This window comes from Callorhinus ursinus, unplaced genomic scaffold, assembly GCF_003265705.2.
Source record: "Callorhinus ursinus isolate GAN/ISIS: 27379988/994484 unplaced genomic scaffold, GSC_fseal_2.0 scaffold152, whole genome shotgun sequence".
Classification (NCBI taxonomy): domain Eukaryota; kingdom Metazoa; phylum Chordata; class Mammalia; order Carnivora; family Otariidae; genus Callorhinus; species Callorhinus ursinus.
Window position 1 is genome coordinate 224204 of NW_027397214.1, and position 5887 is coordinate 230090.

A 5887-nucleotide genomic window follows, 5' to 3' on the forward strand; every position below is an offset into this window, starting at 1 on the left:
TAGAGAATTCACGGTTTGTCTGCAGTGGTGACAGCCATGGCCAGTTTCCAGGGGTAGAAGTGATGGTAGCTTTGGGTTGTCACTTGGGACTGGTGTGACATTAAGGCACCCTGCCTTTAGCCTCTGAGGTAGATGTGCCATCTTCAGACTCACCCTGTGGAAAGAATCCACATGTCTGTGAATGCAGAATTCACATGTCTCTTCTTGATCCTGACCGTTTTCTGAGCCAGATTCTCCAGTCTTTCTGTCAATTCTTGGGCCCTCAAAGATGCTGCCAGCAAATTTATTTTCTTAAATCAGCCAGGCAATTTGTGTAGCATTTAAATAAGAGTCTAACTGATACATCCTGCTCTTTAGGTCTCTGAATTTGCTGGTTTCTGCCTCTTTTCAACCCTTATCCCCTAGCCATCAGTTACGTCAAAGCTTCCTATTTTGATTAAGATAATTATAATTGTTTTCCATTTAATGCAACCAAGATCCCTGACCAATACCATACATCTTCCTATAAACTGCGACGTTTTCCTGGTTTCCTTAGAAGGTAAAAGGTCTGTCCAGGTCTGCTGTTTCCTCATTAGCTGGTGAATCAATTTGCATTGACTGTTTCACATTTATTTTGTTGCCATTAGAATCATCATCTCAGATCTTAAACTATGGGATGGCTGGCATGCACATTCCCCAACCACATTTGCTGATGTTTAGCAATTATTTATGATATGTAAATCCATTGAACTAAGAACTGTCTTGCTTGATTTCTTTGACATTTGCTCTCAAGAGGGCTTTTAAAAAATGTGATTTAAAATGTAGCTTTGTTTCCGTAAGACAGGACTGAAGAACTCATGCTCATCACTTCCCATCTCTGCCTCCTAACGGCATACCCATCTGTGTCCAACCACCAGGCTCTCCAAAGTCCAGCCCTTGCCTCCTGCTGACCTCTTTACCATGGATAGAGACATAACCACAAACCCACTTATACCTCTGGTTTATGTGGTTGAGAAATATTGTCTTTGAACTAAACCGTCTAGAACTCTCTGGGGGGAAGAAAAAGCTACCCACGTGCAGAGGAATTCACACACACCTTGGAGCCTCAGAGAGTGGCTCCTTTCCTGTCTGGTTGTGTCTTACCATGTGGTCAGGGAAAGACTCTTCTTTTTGAGGAAGAGGTATGCATGGGGGTGGGTGGACAGGCACTTTCCTTTATCTTGTATTTGCTAGTGGACAATCCTTTGCACATCTGGCAGATGTTTACCTAAATTACAGTTTCAATACCTGTTGAAAATTTACAAATCCTTTTATATTGTGTATCTTAGGAATAGTTAATAAAAAGGTGGAATAGAGCATTAGATGTCTCTAGCTTTCTACTGGCATAATCTGTTCTGTATTGCTGAGCGATATTGTAAGCATTTTGAAAGTCTAATATTTCTAACTCTGAAAAAGAGCTTATAACAGTGCCTTGTGGTAGAGTATGAAAGCTTTTATTATCAAGGCACCGACTTAGGTAATAATCTGGAAAAAATAAGTTGGATTTTACCTAACTCTTTATACCAAAATAAAAATGCCATATATATTGAGTACTAAAAATAAGGGGGGGAGGGGAAGGAAAAAAATAAAAGAACTAGAAGGAAACAGGAAAGAAAACTTTTATAAACTTAAAATAAAAAAGACCTTTGACAGGACTTCATAAAATCCACAAGTCTTAAGAGACAAGCTGGAGAAGTACAACCATAAAATGAAATGATTCTCCATGGTAAAAAATACTATAAACATGGTCAGAAGACAAATGAAAAACTGGAAAAAAATATTTGCAACACATATGATAAAGCAACCCATCCTGTAACATATAAAGAGCATTTACAAATCAAGAATATAAACATAACCTCCCTAGTAGGCACAGAACATGATAGATAGTTCATAAAGTAGAAAAAAATAGTCTTTGAACTTGAGAAAAAAATGCTCCACCTCACTCATAATAAATGTAAATTTAAACCATTGATTTGTGCACCTGCATAGATTCATGAGGTACAGCAGGTTTTTTTTTTTTTTTAGATTGTTAATCTTTTATTATTTTATACCTTAATAGTGGAGTAAGTGATTGTGGTCAGTACATGTATGAAAATTATGAACACCGTGGTTTAGACTACTTTGCAGGACTTTTTTGTTTTATATTCCCCCTTTTTTTCCTTCAGAATGATTCTTAAGCATCAATCAATGTTTGGTGGTTGCTTCTAGCAAGGTTTTGCTTCATTTATTTTGGTTGCTAAGTAAGGAGATCCACCTTTATCTGGGTGATTCAAAATCATGATTCTCCTATGAGCTGTTCTAATCTTGGCCTTGCCAGCAGATGGGCTTATACCCAAAATAAGACTAGCTTCTCGCCTACTCATTTTCTCTTCAAATCCTCCTTTATAGTAGGATGAAAGTTTCAGTCCCTGGTCGACGTCCGCATCAGGCCGTTTGGTCACCGGCAGCGAGTACTCAGCGCAGGACAGACCCTCGCCGGCAGGGGCAATGCCACCACGGGGAGCCATGGCAATGCGACGCATTACAGCAGGTTTTAAACTAATACTGATGTCACTTAGATTCTGAAGGGATGCAGGGGACAAGTCATATTGATGTGGTTCTGGAATATAGGTGAGGTTTGGTGTGGTGAGGTCTGGCGCCAATGACCAAGAAAGAATTCTCGAGACATCTTTGGTGCAAAATGGTGGTTTTATTAAAGCACGGGGGCAGGACCATGGGCAGAAAGAGCCGCGCTCGGGTTGTGAGGAGTAATTGATTCTATACTACGGGGTTGGGGGAGGTAAGGAAAAAGGGAGGTTTTCAAAGGAACTTTCATATGCTAAAGAGGACCTACGGGATACCCGAGGCCTTGCTTTTGTCAAGTTAAGGTTGTTTTTCCCTCTAGTAAAGCATTAACAGTAAGACAGTTGGGAGCTTTTGGGAAGAAAGCAGCACATGTCCCCCCCAGGAGTGGGGGTGAGGGGTAGGTGGCAGGGTGTCAGCTTATGCTTTGTCCTCAGATAGCCTTCTGCTCCCTCATCAATATAGCTGCACATATCTTCATCTCCTGAGAAGACCAAGCAACTTCCTAGGTGGGCAAACCTCAAGGTCTGTGTGGATCCCTCCCACACTCTTTTATACCCTTGTCCTCATGGTAGCCTGAGGTGGCATGTGGGTTCACGGTTCCCCCCGACCAAGAGCAGTGCCACACTGCAGATGAGACGGACACAACGTTCCACATTTGCTTAACTTTGTACTTCCTGGAGAAACAGGACTCTGAGGTTAACCATTAAACCAGGTCTGAGGTTAACCCTTTGCCTCCCACAGTATAACATAAATTCACAAAGAGCAAAAGCACCATGACACACTGTGCTGGGTGAGAGTGTCCTGTAACTGTCACTCTCATGAATTGTTGGTAGACTTGGGAGGGCAGATTGAGCTTACCTATCAAAATTGTAAATGCACATTCCCTTTCATTTAGCAGTTTCAGTTATAGGGGTTTGTCCTATAGATATGCCCAAAGAAAGAACACTTACTACATGCCTGATTATATTAGCAAAATAATAGAAACAGCCTAAAAGTTCATCCATAGGGGTCTAAGGAAATAAAATATGGTAAATCAATCCAAGAAAATACCATACAGCCATTTCAAAATGAGAGGGTGATATATATGCACATATTGTTCCGATATGGAACAATCTCAGAGCTATATGAAGTAGAAAAAACAAGGCAAGGAACGGTGTATATAAATGTCAAAAGGGAATACATACACCTATATTTTTTTTTTAAGTTTTCTTGTCTTTTTGATTCTAGCCATTCTGACAAGTATAAGGTAATATCTCATTGTAGTTTTGATTTGCATTTCCCTGATGATGAGTAGGGTTGAGCATCTTCTCATGTGTCTGTTGGCCATCTGTATGTCTTTTTTGGAAATATGTCTATTCAGATCCTCTGCCCATTTTTTAATTGGATTATTTATCATTTTGGAATTCAGTTGTATAAGTTCTTTATATATTTTGGGTATTAACCTCTTATCAGATGTATCATTTGCAAATATCTTCTCCCATTCAGTAGGTTCCCTTTTTGTTTTATTGATGATTTCCCTAGCTGTGCAGAAGCTTTTTATTTTGCTGTAGTACCAATAGTTGATTTTTGCTTTTGTTTCCCTTGCCTGGGGAGATGTATCTAGAAATAATGTTTCTATGGCTGATGTCAAAGAAATTACTGCCTATGTTTTCTTTTATGAATTTTATGGTTTCAGGTCCCACATTTAGACGGGAGGTTTTTTTGTGTGTATGGTATAAGAAAGTGGTCTAGTTTCATTCTTTTGTATGCTCATGCACTGTTGGGAATGCAAATTGGTACAGACACTGGAAAACAGTGTGGCGGTTCCTCAAAAAATTTAAAAAAATAGAAATACTTAGGATCCACAACTGGGTATTTACTCAAAGCAAACTAATTTAAAAAGTTACATGCACCCCTATGTTTATTGCAGCATCATTTACAATAGCCAAATTATGGAAGCAGCTCAAGTGTCTATTGATAGATGAATGAATATAGATGTGGTATGTACAGTGGAATATTATTCACCCCAGAAAGAATGAGATCTTGTCATTTGCAACAACGTAGATGGACCTAGAGGGTATAATACTAAGTAAAAAAGTCAGACAAAGAAAGACAAATACCATATGATTTTACTCATATGTGGAACGTAAGAAACAAAGCAAATGAACAAAGAAAAAAAAAAGAGACAAACAAAAAACAGACTTAAATACAGAGAAGAAACTGAGGTTTGCCAGAGGGCAGGTGTATGTGGTGGTGGGGGGGGGAATGGATGAAACTGATAAAGGTGATTAAGAGGTATGCACTTTCAGTTACAAAATAAATAAATCATGGAGATGAAAAGTACAGCATAGGAAATATAGTAAATAAGATTGTAATAATATTGTTTGGTGACAGATGGTGACCGTACTTATCACGATGAGCACTGAGTAATATAAGGAATTGTCGAATCATTACATTGTACACTTGAAACTAATATAACACTATGCATCAATTATACTTCAATAAAAAATAAAGTTATTGCTTTTTCTTTATTGAAGTATAATTGACACACAATGTCACATTAGTTTCAGGTGTATAACATAGTAACTCTACAACTTTATATATTATGCTCACCACCAGTGTAGCTACCATCTGTCACCATACAGCACTATTATTATACCATGACTATATTCTCTATACCGGACCCTTTGTTGTTGCGACTTATTCATTCCATAACTGGAAGTCTATATCTCCCACTCACTTCACTCATAATAAAATATATATTTCACATCTCCATTCCTCCCCTCTGGCAACCACCCATATACCTATATTCTTGTGTATAGACTACCTCTAGAAATATTGGCAAGACACTGGTAACTGCTTTTAATGGGAGAATGAATAAGACAAAGAGATTCACATTTTACTTCATACTCTTCTATACTCTATGAGCTTTTTAAGAAGTCTCCATGAGTGCTCTTTTCTGGGGTTGACTCCTTGCTTCCCTTTCTATCTTACAGCCTCAGCCACTAAAGATGAATGGATTTTCTCCATTCCAAATCCAAATATCCCAGGAAGGTGATTAAATTAAAAACTTAAATATATACATTGAGGAAAGATTTATTAGTTTAGGATTATTGTGGCTGATGAGAAAAAAACACATTTTTCTTTGAATGAAATAAAATATTTAACTTATTTTATTTTAAGATTTTATTTATTTATTTGACAGAGAGAGACACAGCGAGAGAGGGAACACAAGCAGGGGTAGAGGCAGAGGGAGAAGCTGGCTTTCCGCGGAGCAGGGAGCCCGACGCGGGGCTCGATCCCAGGACCCTGGGATCATGACCTG

At 38.6% G+C, this 5887-nt stretch overlaps 1 pseudogene; it reads right to left on the bottom strand.

Moving 5' to 3' along the window:
- Window positions 1–2058: 2058 nt before the first annotated feature.
- On the bottom strand, window positions 2059–2525 carry LOC112830957 (dnaJ homolog subfamily C member 15 pseudogene; annotated as a pseudogene).
- Window positions 2526–5887: the final 3362 nt, after the last annotated feature.